The sequence below is a fragment of the Anolis carolinensis genome, chromosome 3 (assembly GCF_035594765.1).
Source record: "Anolis carolinensis isolate JA03-04 chromosome 3, rAnoCar3.1.pri, whole genome shotgun sequence".
In the NCBI taxonomy this organism is placed as follows: domain Eukaryota; kingdom Metazoa; phylum Chordata; class Lepidosauria; order Squamata; family Dactyloidae; genus Anolis; species Anolis carolinensis.
The window spans coordinates 19,498,219-19,517,119 of NC_085843.1; the positions used below are offsets into that span (position 1 = coordinate 19,498,219).

At 40.2% G+C, this 18,901-nt stretch overlaps 1 long non-coding RNA gene across 2 annotated transcripts; it reads left to right on the top strand.

The window, feature by feature from the left end:
- Positions 1-134: 134 nt before the first annotated feature.
- Positions 135-17,801, top strand: LOC134297339 (uncharacterized). 2 transcript variants are annotated; one of them, XR_010004045.1, is made up of 3 exons: positions 161-417; positions 10,423-10,517; positions 12,067-17,801. It is a non-coding gene; the product is annotated as an uncharacterized LOC134297339 (long non-coding RNA). The 2 variants fall into 2 exon arrangements; XR_010004044.1 differs by having other exon boundaries at positions 135-417; positions 10,423-17,801.
- Positions 17,802-18,901: the final 1,100 nt, after the last annotated feature.

Consider the following 18,901-nt stretch of genomic DNA (forward strand, 5'->3'; position numbering starts at 1 on the left):
GATACAAAGTATGCACGTTTGAAATCCAATACAATACCGCCATTGTTTGTGTTATACTTCTATATTTAACGTATATCTATAGTCAAGAATGAGAAGAGATAGAGCGCTTGGTGGCCATTTTAACACGGAAATGTATCATGTGACTTAGGCTAGCCTATCGGGAGGGAAAAGCAAGGTTCACGAGGGCGGGGTTGTGAGTGAATGAGATCTACGAGACAAGTCAGAAAGCGCCAAAGCTTTGAGCAGGTCTCGCGAGACTTAGCGATAACTTGATGTTGCCATGACAGCCTATCACACTCCTTCGGAAATTACTGCAATGAATTCAAGGCTGTGTTTACACCTCAAGTGGACTGACACCTAAATTTGCAATTTATACAATGGCTGAGTTGTTGAGTAGAATGAAACCAAAGGGAAAAGGTAGGCCTTGTGTTTAATGATGTCGAAATAGGAAGAAACAAGTGTTTTAGGTGATGGAAGCCCTTTCTACATAATCCAGATTATCGAAGCAGATAATCCATATCATCTGTTTGGACTGGATTATACGAGTATGTTGCCACACAATACAGATTATTGAAGCAGATAATCCACATCTGCTTTGAACTGGATTATACGAGTCTTAACTGCCACATAATCCAGATTATCGAAGTAAATAGTCCACATCATCTGCTTTGAACTGGATTTTATGAGTCTACACTGTCATATAATCCAGATTATCGAATCCACATCATCTGCTTTGAACTGGGTTATACAAGTCTACACTGCCATATAATCCAGATTATCGAATCAGATAATCCACGTCATCTGCTTTGAACTGTTTTACAAATCTACACTGCCACATAATCCAGATTATCGAAGAAGATAATCCACACCATCTGCCTTGAACTGTATTATACGAGTCTACACTGCTATGTAATCCAGATTAGCGAAGCAGATCATCCACATCATCTGCTTTGAACTGGATTACACAAATCTACCCTTCCATATAATCCAGATTATCAAATCAGATAATCCACATCATCTCCTTTGAACTGGATTTTATTAGTCTACACTGCTTTATAATCCAGTTCAAAGCAGACAATCTGGATTTTATATGGCAGTTCTTACTCATATTATTAAATACAACAGGAATGTTCTCACGTGTAGTCAAATTTGGGACAGCTTTATAATTAATCATAGTGTTTTAACCACGAGGGAAATAACGGTAACTGTGCTATTCAAACTGTGGTCAGGAATTCAAAGGTATTATACAATCTCCCATCATTGCATGACTCTTATCAGTCATGAATGAAACAGTCCTTCGACTGCGTAGTGACATTTCACAGGGGCTTGCTTCATCATTACTGTTTCATCATGGATAGTTTCAAACCCTTGTCTAGTCAGTTCACATGGCACTTTATTTGGGATAAGCACCTGGAAAATCCACTCATAAAAGTAATTGTCTTATCCCAGGCATGGGCAACTGGTTGCAGGAATACAGCTTTGGTCCCTTCTACACTGCCATATAAAATCCAGATTATCTGCTTTGAACTGGATTATATGGCAGCATAGAAGGAGCCTTAATGTTACATTACCACACAATCAGACCTGGAATTGAAATAATTTACATGCAAGCTTTCTGCTAATGAATTGAAGATCAAGATTTGAACCAGGATCCAGTGTTATTCCTGGTGAATTTCCATATCAGGAGTGGAGAATTAGGACAAAAGCATCTCATACTAACATTATTATTTTTTTAAATTTATGGCAAATGAAGACAAATTCAAGAAACCCCCACCAGCTCCTGTTTGGCTGGCAAATGTCTGACAAGGATTCGTGTCCTGAGTGGCACAGAACTCCATCAGACGTTAATGCAGGTTGGTCCTTCATATGGCGGGAAATTGAACAGACTGTCAGTGGAACATTTGAAGTCTCAATCTGTTTAGTGGTCTGGCTCCGAGAGGGGCATGATCCAAAAAGAATGTGGTGTGATACCAGGTAATGAGCCCACAATTAGCTTAATAGTTTGGCTCCAGTGAACAGTCCAATGTAGACTATGGATACTTGGGGATGATGGCCATCTTAATAGGTGAAGCTGTCTTGGGACATGGGTGCCAGATCTTTCTCACAGCCCCAATATTAGCAGTGGGAGCAGAAAATAGAGTCAGGGAGTTCTGACCTATATTCATTGAGTTATTTTGCCCTGTCACCCAGTCCATTGTGAGGGGATTGTGGAGATTAAGGGAAGGGGCTTTGGGTGCGAAAAGACAACGTTCCAAAGATAATTCATAATAATTTAGCTGAGGTCTGAGTGCACACTCTCTGGGTTTGATGGAGCAGTGCCTCCTATTTCATACTTGGATACATTTCATTATACATTTCATCATTTGCGGGTCCAATTTCTCAATATCATAATTAGGACAGCATCTGCAGCCCAGTGGCAGAACTGCATTAATTTGCATGCAGATAATCCCAAATTGGAGCCCTCGGTGGCACAGTGGATTAAACCTTTGTGCTGGCAGGACTGCTGACTTGAAGGTTGGGTTGCTGACCTGAAGGTTACCGGTTCAAATCCAACCCAGGGAGAGTGGGGATGAGCTCACTCTTATCAGCTCCATGCGGAGACATGAGAGAAGCCTCCCACAAGGATGGTAAAAACATCAACACATCTGGGAGCCCCCTGGGCAATGTCCTTGCAGACGGCCAATTCTCTCACACCAGAAACGACTTGCAGTGTCTCAAAAAAGTTCAAAAAGTTCCAAATTCACTCCCTGACCATAGAATTGCACTGAAGGACAGCAGCACATTGAAAGAGCAAACCAGGGGCTGAAAGTGTGGAACATGGCTTTAATTTCTATCTGTCAAAAGCAGAATGTCCAAAGGGGGTGCCTGTATTTTTAATGTGCCTTTGGCTATATATGCACTTTTTCCACAATAGTTGCCCTTTTTGGTATCTCTCTAAAATAAATGATTCTCCCCAGCAGAAATATGTGAGCATTCACTCTTGAACAGTGGAAGGTATAGAAAGTATTAAGAAAGGACTTCCTTTCTTATTGCCAGACCTGGATGGAGAATGCAGAAATATTTCTGAGGGAGGATTGGGGAGGGGAAGAAGTGATCGAACCTGTTCTGATTCAGCCCTGCCCTTTGGACAGCAGATCTTTAGAAAACTTTCCCAGAACTGAACTATATTGATACAAATAACACAAGCTCAATCATGCATCTGTAAAATCTTGAAAAGATTGTCACTTGTTTCAACAACAGTAAAAATGTTTTGTTAAAACATGAACATGGTTTTTGTTGCCAAGTGCTCGCTCCTAATAAATAGAATCAAAGCTGTGCATTATTCCTTGTTAGGGCTTGCATAGAAATGGCTAAGTAACAAAGTCTGTATTTTGTGGGCTCAAAACTACAACGGATGGATTATATGGTCATATAATGCCGACTGAATTACACTCAACTGGATTATATAAGTCAACATTGCCATAGAATCCAGTTCAAGGTGGTTAATTTGCATTTTGAAACTGGATTACATGGCAGTATAGATGGGGCCAAAGTCTATGAGTACACATTTAAATATGTATGGAAATAATAATAATAATAATAATAATAATAATAATAATAATAATAATAAAGGTAGCCCAATGTAAAATGCATTGCAGCTGTCCAAACTTGTGGTTACCAGTAGGTGTACTACCATCTTTATCAAGACCCATCTTTTTTGAGTTTGGGGCTTTTCAATTTATTTAATAATTAGGAATCTTCAGCTGTTGAATTATTAGGTATGAAGGCACCCAGATGAAATTCCACATAGGATAACCTTCAAAGGAAAACGGCATGTTTCTTGCACTGAAATCACAATTTTGAATAACAGGAAAAATTCACAGTCTTCATGAGTCATGTATGTTTCTTCAATTGTTTTTATATTATCAAGAGGACCAACGTAATTCCTACCTTTCTCTAATCAACCTGTACACTTATACATAAATATCATAAAGATGCAGTGAAATTTCCAATGTTCTCTGCGGCAAAGGAAACAACACAAGGCTAGTGTGAAGATTAACCAGGAAGATTCCTCCCAATTTGCTAGGGATCTCTACAAAAGTTGGGGGAGACACAAATAAATATTACCTTTTAACCCAAGAGAACATCACTCTAGGAAACTCTAGGTCTTACAGTGTTGTTTCATGGTCAATTCCTGCCAAAAGTTCACCATAGAATCATATTGTAGGGCCTATAAATACAAAGGGAAGTACTTGTCTAGAGCAACTCTGTGGCAGAAGTTGACCACAAAAAATCATGCTGGAGGACTTGGAGACTCAAACAGATAATATAATAATCAAATTAGCAAATAGTGAAATCCACAAAAATGAAACCTATGTATATGTATGTATGTATGTGCATCTCACACAAGTAGGAAAACATCTTTTTGCACACAGACTCACAAACCTCATCAGGTGCACTTTAAACTAGATCCACTGGGGGAGGGGAACAACAGCCTGGCGAACACTATATTACCCACGACCACAGGGAACCGCCAAAAGGCTAAACGGAGGGCTGCACAAACACAGCAAGGACCAAGTACAGAGAGCACAATAATCCCAAATAAACAGTTCGAGGGGAGGTCACAGGGGCTTACATGTCTTTACACTAATGCTCAGAGCATGGGAAATAAGCAAGACGAACTCCAACTCCTAGCACAGCACCACACATACGATGTCATAGGCATCACTGAAACCTGGTGGGATGACTCCCATCACTGGAATTTAACCATTGAGGGCTATAACCTCTTTCACAGAAATAGAACAAAGGGGAGAGGAGGGGGGGTAGCTTTATATGTCAAAAACAGTTACGTTGCAGAAGAAATGCAAGACTGTAATCCGGGAAACCAGCTTGAAAGCATCTGGATAAGAATCAAGGGAACCGGGACTCAAAAAGATCTTGTCGTGGGTGTCTACTACAGACCTCCGAGTCAGGATGAAGGACTTGATGAAGCCTTCTGTCAACAGCTGACCAAACAGGCACAAAGAAGAGATATAGTAGTCATGGGCGATTTCAATTATCCCGATATCTGCTGGAAAACAAACTCAGCCAAGAGTACAAAGTCCAACAAATTCCTCACTTGCCTTGCAGATAATTTTATGGTCCAGAAGGTAGAAGAGGCAACAAGGGGATCAGCAACTCTTGATCTAATCTTAACAAATGTGGAAGACCTGATCAATACAGTTGAAGTGGTTGGATCCTTAGGGGCAAGTGACCATGTGCTCCTGCAGTTTGCAATACAAAGGAATGCTGAAACTAAGACAAGTCAAACACGCTTTCTGGACTTTAAGAGAGCTGACTTCCAAAAAATGAAGGAATTACTGAGCGGCATTCCATGGACGCCGATATTAAAAAACAAGGGAGTTAAGGATGGATGGGAGTTTTTCAAAAGTGAAATACTCAAGGCGCAAATGCAAACAGTGCCAACAAAGAAGAAAAATAAGACAAGTGCAAAGAAGCCAGAATGGATGTCCAAAGAACTTCTAACTGAGCTAAAGCTCAAAAGTGACATGCACAAGAAGTGGAAAAGGGGAGAAATCACCAAAGAAGAATTCAAACGTATAGCCAACACCTGTAGGGAAAAGGTTTGCAAGGCTAAAGCGCAAAATGAGCTCAGGCTTGCCAGGGACATAAAAAACAACAAAAAAGGCTTTTTTGCTTACGTTGGTAGAAAAAGGAAGAAAAAGGAGGCGATAGGGCCATTGCAAGGAGAAGATGGGGTGATGGCGACAGGGGACAGGGAAAAGGCAGGACTACTTAATGCTTTCTTTGCCTCGGTCTTCTCACAAAAAGAAAGCCATCTTCAACCTCAGCAATATGGAATGGACGAAGGATTGGGGGAAATCCAACCCCAAATAGGGAAACAAGTTGTCCAGGAACACCTGGCCACTCTAAACGAATTCAAGTCCCCAGGGCCAGACCAGCTACATCCAAGAGTACTGAAGGAACTAGCGGAAGTTATTTCAGAACCACTGGCAATTATCTTCGAGAGTTCTTGGAGAACGGGAGAAGTCCCAGCAGATTGGAGGAGGGCGAATGTGGTCCCTATCTTCAAGAAGGGAAAAAAGAACGACCCAAACAATTACCGTCCGGTCAGCCTCACATCATGTGATGACTCATGGGCCATGTAGTCCCGTTCCTAGTACTGTTGTGACAGATGAAGAGGAAAACTTGGGTTTCCCACTGTTTCTGCCGGATTTGGAGCCCTTGCAGCTGCAAGATGTTTGCCCACAAGAAATCAGCCAAACAAGCCTTGAGCAGAAATCTCCCCCATTTTCTCGCCGGCTTTATTATAATCAAGATAGAAGCGCTTGGGAGGCGACTCGCCGGAGCGCCAGGATAGCTGCCAGACAATTAGATGATTAAGTCTGTTTCCCTTGGGAAAGTTTAAGGAGTCCTGCATCTGGACACAGTATAGGTTTCGTTTCTTGTTCCCCAGAGAAAGTGTTCTTTGGCAGGAAAACAAGATCCTATATAGGTGTTTGGCCGCAAAGGAATCCTTGCGGAGTCAATTCGTCGGCTGGAGGAGTGAGATCGTGTGTAGACTTCGTACTCCAGTTCCCAGATCCCGGATCAAGTTTCCAGCCCAGCCTTGTACCATGGACTTCTATGGACTCAGTTCTTGATTCATGTTTGCCTTGCTTCAAGTTTGTTCTTGCCAAGTCTCAATTCTTGCCTTGCCTTGCGTTTTAAACCACGGACCTTGCTTCTCAGATTCAAGCCTTGTTTCCCAGTTTCCTTCGGATTTACCTTAAGCCTCAAAGACTAAGGACAGTTCCTCACACTATTGCTTGCCAAATAGTGTGTGTTTCGGTGAAGTGGATTATAACTTTGGACTTTAATATCACATATTGGACATTGTTTTTCTGGACTATATTTGACCTCTCCTGAAAGGTCTACTCCTGAACTATATTCTATACTTGTTTTTACTGACTTTATATATTCCTTTAATAAAGATATTAGATAGATTCTGGCCTCTGCGCATGGTTATTGGTGCTCTGTAGCCTGGGTCCTGACACATCAATACCAGGCAAAATTCTGGAAAAGATCATTAAGGAAGTGGTCTGCGAACACTTAGAAACAAATGCGGTCATTGCTAATAGTCAACACGGATTTACCAAAAACAAGTCATGCCAGACTAATCTGATCTCTTTTTTCGATAGAGTTACAAGTTGGGTCGATACAGGGAATGCCGTGTATGTAGCGTACCTGGATTTCAGTAAGGCCTTCGACAAAGTCCCCCACGACCTTCTGGCAAACAAACTAGTAAAATGTGGGCTAGACAAAACTACGGTTAGGTGGATCTGTAATTGGCTAAGCGAACGAACCCAAAGGGTGCTCACCAATGCGTCGTCTTCATCATGGAAAGAAGTGACAAGTGGAGTGCCGCAGGGCTCCGTCCTGGGCCCGGTTCTGTTCAACATCTTTATTAACGACTTAGACGAAGGGTTAGAAGGCACGATCATCAAGTTTGCAGACGACACAAAACTGGGAGGGATAGCTAACACTCCAGAAGACAGGAGCAGAATTCAAAACGATCTTGACAGACTAGAGAGATGGGCCGAAACTAACAAAATGAAGTTCAACAGGGACAAATGCAAGATACTTCACTTCGGCAGAAAAAATGGAAATCAAAGATACAGAATGGGGGACGCCTGGCTTGACAGCAGTGTGTGCGAAAAAGACCTTGGAGTCCTTGTGGACAACAAGTTAAACATGAGCCAACAATGTGATGCGGCTGCTAAAAAAGCCAATGGGATTCTGGCCTGCATCAATAGGGGAATAGCGTCTAGATCCAGGGAAGTTATGCTCCCCCTCTATTCTGCCTTGGTCAGACCACACCTGGAATACTGCGTCCAATTCTGGGCACCACAGTTGAAGGGAGATGTTGACAAGCTGGAAAGCGTCCAGAGGAGGGCAACTAAAATGATCAAAGGTCTGGAGAACAAGCCCTATGAGGAGCGGCTTAAAGAGCTGGGCATGTTTAGCCTGCAGAAGAGAAGGCTGAGAGGAGACATGATAGCCATGTACAAATACGTGAAGGGAAGTCAAAGGGAGGAGGGAGCAAGCTTGTTTTCTGCTGCCCTGCAGACTAGGACACGGAACAATGGCTTCAAACTACAGGAAAGGAGATTCCACTTGAACATCAGGAAGAACTTCCTCACTGTGAGAGCTGTTTGACAATGGAACTCTCTCCCCCGGGCCGTGGTGGAGGCTCCTTCTTTGGAGGCTTTTAAGCAGAGGCTGGATGGCCATCTGTCGGGGGTGCTTTGAATGCGATTTCCTGCTTCTTAGCAGGGGGTTGGACTGGATGGCCCATGTGGTCTCTTCCAACTCTACTATTCTATGATTCTATGATTCTATGTATGTATATATATGTGTGTGTGTGTGTGTGTGTATATATATATATATGTGTGTGTGTGTGTGTGTGTGTGTGTATGTATGTATGTGTGTGTGTGTGTGTGTGGAGGACCCAATGGATTGAATTCAGCAGATTCTAGTGAATTGGGAGTTGAAACCACTTTTATTCCTTCTGGGTACACTTCAGCATAGGAAATAAGCACAAGGAGTTACTTGAAGGTGGGGAGCTGTCAGCTTACCAAACAGGCTTTTTGTAGTTAAGATGAAAGGTAGACAGTATCTTTAAACCATCTACTAAGCCTTTTCTTGGCATATCTCCATGTGCTTCTGTTCACTTTCATCACTGCCCCTCCCTTTCTTGTTCTATCAGGCTTACAAAGTCAAAGAAAGTGAGCTCTGAATTATGGTCATCTCTTATATGGGAAGACTGTCTATTCTTTTTTGCAAGTGAAATCATTTTCTCTAGCTGAGCAAAAACTGAGGGGGGGGCATGTTGGCTAAAATTTTACTGTCATATTCTAATAAATGAGCCCATAGAGTCCGTATTTTTTTCTGTGGAGTGAGCTGACTAGCAAGATAATTTAAAGAAAGACTTACCTGGTCCAGCATTCTGTCCTACAGTGGTCAGATAGATAGGCATGGAATTCTGCAAGCAAGAGATGGGCTGGATCTAGGCTGCCAAATAATGCTGTTTGATCTGCACTTACCTGCATTATATGGGTCTACACTGACTATATAATGCAGTTCAGACTTCACTATGTAGCAGGGTAGATCCAGCCATAATAGCAGGATCATACACTTAGCAGTGTAAAAGGAGCTGCGGTGATGCAGTGGGTTAAACCCTTGTGCTGGCTGAACTGCTGACATTAAAGCTGGGTTGCTGACCTGAAGGTTGCTGGTTCGAATCCGTGAGATGGAGTGAGCTCCCGTCTGTCAGATCTAGCTTGCAGGGACATGAGAGAAGCCTTTCAGTAACACATCTGGGCGTCCCCTGGGCAACATCTCTAGACAGCCAATTCTCTCACACCAGAAGCAACTTGCAGTATGTTCTCAAGTCATTTCTGACATGATAAAAAAAGCACTGAAAACAGTAGCCAACCATAACAGAGGAATCTACCTATCAAAGATTTGTCCAAAATCAACAGGGGAATTTTGGATTTGCTGATCCTTATATGCACCTTCCCCCTCCATCCTTTTTCCCTGTTTCTTTTTTCCCTGCTTTAACCTCCCCTTTTCTGTCTTCTCCTTCTTACTGCCTTAAGATCTATGTTTGCCATTTTATCTCCTCCTCTAGACCTTGTACATCATTTCCCCCCTTACCTAATTTTTGGTCCCCATTTCTAGCTGTAACACACATAGTGTGTGTAACTGCATTGCCTGTCTTTCATATCTTCACTTCTTTTGCCTTGTAATCCCTCTGGTGCCCTTACTATTATTGATTTTAAACTGAAATTTCCTAAGGGGTATGTCTGTCTGTTCATCTCCCAAGTTCTTCAGAGCACAGACTGCATCAGTAGTGTGTGTATGTGTGCGTATATTATTAATGCCATAATTATCACCAATATCTTTGCTCCCATCCTTTTATAAGATGTAAGCCTGGCGTCAAGGTGCCTAATTTATGAGTTGTTTTGTAATGGTTGGAATGCAAAGCAGCCCTATGCTCACAAGGAAAATATGTTCTTATGCGCACAAGGTTTGGGAATGTTTCCTTCCATCAACACCCATTTATTTTAATAAAACTGACCTATTGAGTCTTATCCTCTGATCGTCAGGTGCAGTTTTGCCTGATGAGAAGGAGGCAGAAGAAAAAACATTGATATTGTGCTTAATTTAAAGAAGTATTACATTCTGAATATAACTCCTTGGAGCTTGCCGGGGTTTAGAGGTTTCATATTTTCCTCTCTCTGATTAAAACAATGTTTGTAGAGTTAGGATGCCATCATCATTTCACTAATGCATTATGATTATAGAAATCTTCTGAAAAAGAGAAAGAAAAAGAAGCAAAGGGTACTTTCTTGTTCTTTTGTGTCTTGGGATTAAAAGGAACCTCACCTGTGGTGTTGGGAACTGCTGGAAGATAATGCAGGACAACAGAAACATTTTTATATGAAAGGAAGAAAGAAAGGAAAATAATGTGGGTAAGACAATGCTATCATTAAATAAATTTGTAATTTTTTACTGGCCAAACCCAAAGGGTACTTTCCAAGGGCTGCTTTCAAATCCAAAGAGAAGTGACTAGTGTGTGCCAAAAGGTTCAGACTCAGGCTCAGTACTATTCAACATTTTTATCAGTGACTTGGACTTTATTCACACTAGTTAAAATAATAAGTTATACCCACCTCTATTTTGATGCTATTGAAATGCATTTATTTTAGGCCTTTAAATGCAATTTTAAAAATTCACTTCTTACTCTAATGTTTGCAGGGTGAAAGGGTCTTTTTAGTTTCATTTGTCCTATCTGGATCAGAGTTGCATCTATGGGGATTGGTAGAAGATTTGTGGGAGGCATCATTCACCCATCAATTGTCACCATCATGAATAACTTTATCCATTATGGATGTATCTAGTTTTCTCTTAAAGACATCCAAGTTGCCAACCCTGAGTACAATGTCCATCCAGATCTGTGATTTCCATCAACTATGGGTCATTATGACTCATATTAATAAGTGGCAGTGATGTGAACATGGACATAATGAAACATGCACATCAACATCACTTCCAGTTAATAATATAGATTCTGGTTTTTTTTTTGTATCCATGCAGAGTCCTGAAACCAAGTCCCCACAGATATGATGGACTCACTATACATTTTCACACTTTCAACCGCTAATTCTTATACTGCTTGCAGATTATAATTATAGTTCAAGACATCTGGAAGCATATAAATTAGGAAAATGCCACTGTGCCAAACTGGCATGAATTTAATTCATCCTGGCGCTCTTTCCATGCAGAGAGCCAAAAAGAATTATTAGTACATCTATGCCACACCTGGGGATCTTTAAGAAACTTGTTAAAACATATATTTAAAGACATTTCTGAAATAACTTGGTTGTAAATGTGTTTTTAAGATGCTGTTAAAACTGGTAAATGTCAATATGAAACTTAAGAGGACATACACGCACATTCTGAAATGCATTTCAAAACTAGTTATAATGGGATTTTTGTATTTGACATTTATACTAGTATTTCCTCTGTCTTTAGTGTTTGGGCTACAGGAGGACTATGCAAATAAACAAGGATTTGAGATTCTTTTCTGGCTCTGCATCCCTGAATGCTATTCTCAGAATGTCATTTTGTGTTTGAGAAAACATTCTAAAAATTATTAAGGCATGAAGTAAAATTTACCCAGAGTTCCAGCCTCTTCTGATGGTTTAATTTTAGTTTAGATACAAAAATAGGATGTGTGTTCAGACACAGGAGCAGAAAACCAATGTATAGCAGAGGAAAATGGCATAAAATATCATGTGATTAGAAATTTATGGGAAAACTATATGGAAATCATGACAGAACAAACAACAGAGGCTGTTAGAATCTGGGCAAATACTGACATGTAACTGTTTTGAGGAGTTTGAATTCCTCTCCTCTTTCATTCACTAATCTGCAAAAACTACTGGAATGCATAGTCAGCATCCAATTCAATTTTTGATCCAACAATAATCTTTAGCCTCATTTATTTTCCATTTGTAGTACAGGCAGTTTCCAGGTTACAAGCCTCCGACTTACAGACTACTTAGTTAAGAATGAGGATGAGAGAACAGAAAGTGAGAGAAATCTGCCCCTTGGAAGAGAAGTTCACTCTTGCAATGGTTATGTTGGGGAAAAGATGTCTCCACGGAAGCTGCATTACCAGTCCTTGTTTCCACAACAAGACTGTTTCCACAACATGTTTCAAAATCCAGTTATCACAACGACAGAAAGTGAGGTGAAGTTTTCTGAACAGGGGCACAGGCAGCAGAACAAACAACACATGGGCGTTAACCCATCCCTATGTTATCCAAGGCATGTATGCATATGCACTTATTTATATATTTGTCTGGAGTTACACTTACAAAATGTTCTTATTCCAACTTACAAACAAATTCAACTTGGGAACAAACCTATAGAACCTACCTTGTTCATAACTTGGGGGCTGCCTGTATATTCTCTGCCCCTGCTCTGCCAAACTCCTAGTATGTTGAACACCTTCCACTTTGCAAAGCCTGATCTGTAGCCATCTTTATCTCAGAATTAACTCACAGTGTTGGTTCAAGCAATCATTCCGTTGTCTTCACTTTTTTGCTGGCCCAAAGAGAACATTTTCTATCATATCCTTTCCTGGGTTCCTCAGGCAAACTTTCACATGATACAATGGAGGATAACAAATCTTATACTACTTCTGTGGGCCCATCCAGACAGGCCCAAAACATGGGACCTGTCTGGGTTTTTACCGAGGAGGAACATAATACTGGCCAGATAATTTTTATATATTTTTTTTTACTTTTAAGGGTTATTTTGAGAGGCTTCAGGGTGGGTGCATTATCGGGATGGCACATAGCCACACTCCCCAGGAAAGCCCAGGTTTTGAGTGGCTTGTGGGGACTTAACCCCACTCTGAAGCAGGTTTTTTATGCCCACTTTGGCACGTGTTTAAGTCATGTTTGGAAGCACCTGTAACTATTATTTGCAATAACTGTATGGGTGGGCAGTTCAATACAATTGCAAAATATTTCAGAAGTAGACTATATTATTTTCTTAAATTATGTTTTCCTTACACTTCTGTAATTTGCAATAAAATTATCAAAATTGCCTAGTGGAGTTGAGTAATTAGAACTGCAAACCTTTAGAATGTATATTATACAGTAAGCCCTTGCTATCTGCTGAGGACCTTTCTAAATAGCAAAATTTGTGGAAGCTCAAGCCCTATCATATATAAGAGCATAGAAAATGGTGCCTCATTATATAACATGGCAAAATCAAATATATTTTCAAGTTATGGATGGTTGAATCCATGGATACACAATCTGTGCATGCAGAGGGTTGATTGTGAATGTTTTCCTGATGTCTTAGAGGTCACTGTTAGTAAAGACAGGCTAGTATTAGTAACCCATTTATATGCTGGAATTTGAGATATTCGTACCAATGTCTTGTTTGAGCAAACCATCCACTTTAGTTCTTATTTGAATTATTTAAATGGAGCTCTGATTGGCCTTCCTTCCATTTATCCCTCAGTGTTATCTTTACCACAGTACCATGTGCTGCCTAACTAGCTACCTTGATCCAGGGTCATGGGTTCATTGCTCACGTTCGTACACTTCCATTGGTCAGCATTGCAATGTGTGCTAGCCTATGCATTGCATTTTTATTCCATGACTGATTCACTCAGCTTACAAACTGGAGTTAGCTATAACCACAGTCATTCTGGTACCAGGGTTTTAGTGGATGTAAATGTGATCTAGGTAGGCAGGCGGTGATACACCAAAAGGAGATCAGCATTAAATAATGTTTACAGCGGTAATGGACTCAAGGCTCCCATTAAATTAATACTCGGGATATGTATAAGCATGAATGGCATTCCTAAATGGCAGAACGTCAGATAATTTGGAATGACATGATTCAAGAGAGAGTCAGTGCCGCGTAGTGGTTTGAGTGTTGGACTACTCTGGAGGCCAGGGCTTGAATCCCCATTCAGCCTTGGAAACCCATTGCATAATGTTGGGCAAGTTAAGAAGGTGACGGCTTTGAACAAATCTGGGCAGGAAAATCTCATGATAGCATTGCCTTAGTGTCACCATATATCAGGAATGACTTGAAGGCACACAACCCACATACATGTTGCAAGACTGTCTCCTAAAATCACATTCTACTGTATATTTGGCCTTGTTTTTATGGTCTACTTGCTATATTGATGCCTATATGAAAAAGGGATCTTCTGATTTCCCCATTGAAATTAGGTGGATTCCTAGTGTTCGAGCTTTATGTAGCAGATGAATTATTTAAGCAGTGGGTATAAACATGGCCAGTCCCTGTGCACCAGAGCTGCCACCCATCCCTGAAACTCCTTTGGCCAAGCCCTGGCTCCCTTTTCCTTTAACTGTGGAAGATTACTCTTCAGAGTCATCAGCAGACCAACCAATCCCAGTAGATAACCAAGTTTAAACACCCAGCTTTAGAGACATTGGCCACCATCCTTGTTTTTTCCAGAAACCTGAACTGTGTGTGTGTGTGTGTGTGTGTGTGGTGGTGGTGGGGGGGGGGGGCACAGAGCTCTTGAAATGTCCTTGAGACTCAGCAGAACCAGGGCCAGTCTTTGTTTCCAGAAGCCCCAGAGTGCCTTAATGTTTTTGTGGCAAGAATCAAGGAACCAAAGTGCTGTATTTAGAATCCTCAGCATGTTCAAAAATACAAGAACTGTTCATAAACCCATCTCTGAATCCTGTCCACAATCACAATTTTAACTTTACTGACAACTCTCACTATGTTGAAATCCTCACAGCATCAGAAAACACAACTCATTCAATTCAAGGTTGCCGTTTTTAAAAATCTGGTTTATGACAGGTAAAGCAACAGACATCTGTACATGAGTCTCCCCATCTGTACATATAATATATGTACATCAACATTACTTTAGTATTAGTAGTAGTGCAGTACCACCATTGTTCATTGTTGGTTTTGACTGTCTTTTTAAAGCTGTAATGGAGTTACATAACTGGGATATACAGAAATGGGCTTCCATACTACACACAAGAACCCCAAATGATAGATCAGTTAGTCTGAAACTGCATCCCAGTTGAGCATCTATTGTCTGGAGTTTCAAAATCAGAAGTTTCCAAAATGCAATTGTCCAGCTGAGTGACTATGATGGTGACACTTTAAGGTTGTGATGGTTCAATGTACATAAAGTTTGTTTCATCCAAAAAAATTAATAGTACTGTATACAGTTATCTGGAGATCTATATAAATAATGTCGGGATTAGACTTTGGTCCCATCTCTAGGATACCTCATTATGTACATATATGCACATGCAGATATTTCATAACCACAAACTCAAAACACTTCTGATCCCAAGCATTTTGGGAAAAGGATATTCAATCTATAGTTTCTCTACCAATGACTTCAATTATAAGAAATTGATATTCATATAATCATGAGAGTTAGAAGAGGCCACAATGGTCAGCGAGGCCTAACCAGTTGGTAGCATAAACAGGTAGCACAATTCTGAATTCATAATCTTCTCACGCTACTCACATGTTTGCATTTCCATGGCTATTCATACCTGTAACCACTTATAAAGGTTTGTTACTAGGCAATTCACTCCATGCATTTGAAGAAGTAGAAATGTGAATGAAATCTCATACTCCCAACTTCATTCTCTCAGTCTTTATGGTGCTACAAGATCCCATTTGAAACCGATATTCCAGATGAATGCTGTTATCTCTTTGTTAACCCATTGTGACAATTTGTAAATAAACTAGAGCTTTCATGTATAACTCTTCCAATGGGCTTATCCAGATTATTTTTAAATTGTCTTTTAAAAAGTATTTATTGGTGGATTTTAACATGTATTAATTGTAGATGCTCTTTTAACTGATGTTGTTTGTTGCTGTTCCCCATCTTGATCCACAAAGAAAAGCAGATGAAGAGGAGGAGGAGGTAACTGGTTGCTGTGGTCTGCTTGTGTCATGCCAGTTCTTCCTCATCATGGAGAGCGTGATCCCCAGTCTGTTGTATGAAAGGAAACCATAGGTACCATTTATTGACACTTCTGACAATTAATGGTCTCCTTCTGATGAAATGTAACTGGAATTTTCTCCATTTACTGAACAAGAAGGGACATTCTGCTTGTATGGTAACTTTCTGAAACAGTAACCATGAGACTAAATACAATAGAGTCACTTATCCAACATAAATGGGCCGGCAGAATGTTAAATAAGCGAATATGTTGGATAATAAGGAGGCATTAAGGAAAAGCCTATTAAACATCAAATTAGGTTATGATTTTACAAATTAAACACCAAAACATCATGTTATACAACAAATTTGACAGAAAAAGTAGTTCAATACGCAGTAATGCTATGTAGTAATTACTGTACTTATGAATTTAGCCCCAAAATATCATGATGTATCGAAAACATTGACTACAAAAATGTGTTGGATAATCCAGAACATTGGATAAGTGAGTGTTGGATAAGTGAGACTCTACTGTAGAATGAAAATGTCTAATCCACATATATCATTTGAGTAGCATTCATCCTTTGCTTAAAATAGGACCAGAAGTATTTTATTGTTGCATGCATCTTCCTACATATACTTATCTAAATCCTGAGATAGGCTTGTGTGCTGAGATGCAGCAGCAGAAACTAGTCTTTTAAGTTGTCGCATCCTAATCCTATTACAAAACCCCCTACAAAACAGGTCCTCCTAGTGTCTACTTATTCCAGCATCAGACAAAGACATTTTATTGCCTTTGGTCTTTTCATCATCTGGGCATTTCTGCTCACATCTTATGCTCCGAGAATATTTTTGTCCCTTGATCTATTTCTTAGATCTCATGATGCCTGTTGTCATTTCATTTGCTTTTAAGAAATAGCTGGACTGAGCTGTTTTTGACTTGGTTTCTATGGGATGCATCATCACTGTATAATTAATGCTGTTTGACACCCATTTTAACTGCCATGGGAGTTGTAGTTTTACAAAGTCTTTCACTACTCCATCAAAGAATGCCGATGGCTCACCCAACTGTAACTCCCAAAATCCCATATTATTGAGCCACGGCAGTTAAAGTAATGTCAAATTGCATTAGTTCTACTATGTAGATCAGGCATGGTCAACTTGGGCCCTCGAGATGTTTTGGACTTCAATTCCCATAATTCCCAACAGCCGATATTGTGGGAGTTGAAGTCCAAAACACCTGGAAGGCCCAAGTTTGTCCATGCCTGACGTAAATGCATCCATAATCTCAAATCAGATCTCAGAAATGTTACTTTTTTCAATCATGTCTCCTGGAATCCTTTAGCCAGCATTATCTGAATTCTGAGCAACTGTAGTTCAAAAAAGTAACTTCCCCAAGCTCTGCCTCCCAAAGATGAAAACAGACAAGCTTACGATGCTCCTATTCTTGTCTAGGGATTACTGCTTGAGCCGACCCCTGCTTAACTCCTGCACAAGACTGTGCTCCCATCTGTTGTGTTTCTTAGCCAGCAATAGCTTGACCTGCTCTAGGTTAAAAGCTAAATTGTGTTCATTTGGACATTTATAGCCTGCCTTTTAAAAATAAATCAAACCCAAAGGATTCCGTGTTTGCATGTAAATATGTGTGTTTGCAGTTCTGGAAAGGACAAAAAAACTGCCACTAACTAACAAACAAAACCAGAAGAGTATTGAAAGAAAAATTAGATGTGTTTTAGAGTGAATGTGTGAAAAATAAATAATGCATTTTGATAAATTTTGGCTCAGTTTTAGACCTGGCCTGGTCTGCATTTCTTGGTGAATCTATCATGGAAGATACTAATGTGTAGTAAAGGTTAGATAAAGATTTCCTCCTGACATTAAGTCTAGTCATGTCCAACTCTGGGGGTTGATGCTCATCTCCATTTCTAAGCCAAAGAGCTGACATTGTCTGTAAACACCTCCAGGTCATGTGGCCGGCATGACTGTATGAAGTGTTACCTTCCTGCCAGAGCTGTACCTATTGATCTACTCACATTTGCATGTATTTGAACTACTAGGTTGGCAGAAACTGGCGCTTACATTGGGAGCTCACCCTGTTCCCTGGATTCGAATCCCCGTTCTTTTGGTCAGCAAGTTCAGCAGCTCAGCAGTTTACCTATTGCACCACCAGGGGATCCAATATTAATATATAATTAAATATTAATAAATAGATAATATTATTAACATTCATATTTAGATAAGAAGTGCACACTTAATGAGATGTCTATTGCTGGGAGAAAGAGATTGGGGGCCAATGGTTCTACAGGAAATGGAGTCACAAGAAATTTAGGCCAGCATTTGAGGTTTTGAGAGTTATGACGATGTTCCAGAAAAAGATGACATGAGTATATTTGAATAAATGTAGGTTTTTGTACATAAATAAATGTAGATTGTTGTACATGAAACAAAAGAGAGTTCCCCTGAAAATAAATCCTAATGGGCTAGGATAGCTATGAATGTGGCCCAACACAAAATCGCAAACTTACTTAAAACATTATGAGATTTTTTGGGTGATTTTTGGGGGTAACTCAATTGCACAGTTCTTAAGTGCAAACTTTGTAGAAGACAATGGAATGGAATAGAGTATGTTATGCCCATGAATATTGGCATTTTATACATAATTATCTGTGATGGTGGATATCATGAAAATGATTTGGAGACCTTTCTTTTCTTTGCTCATCAGCTATCATTAGTGTTAATGTGTTTTGGTGTGTCCAAGGCAATTCTTCTTCTGGTGTAACCCAAGGAATCCCAAATCAGACACCCCTGATCTGCACAAAGTAAATGGTCCTTACATCCCTGAGCTCCATTACCATCACACAGAATTAAAAACGA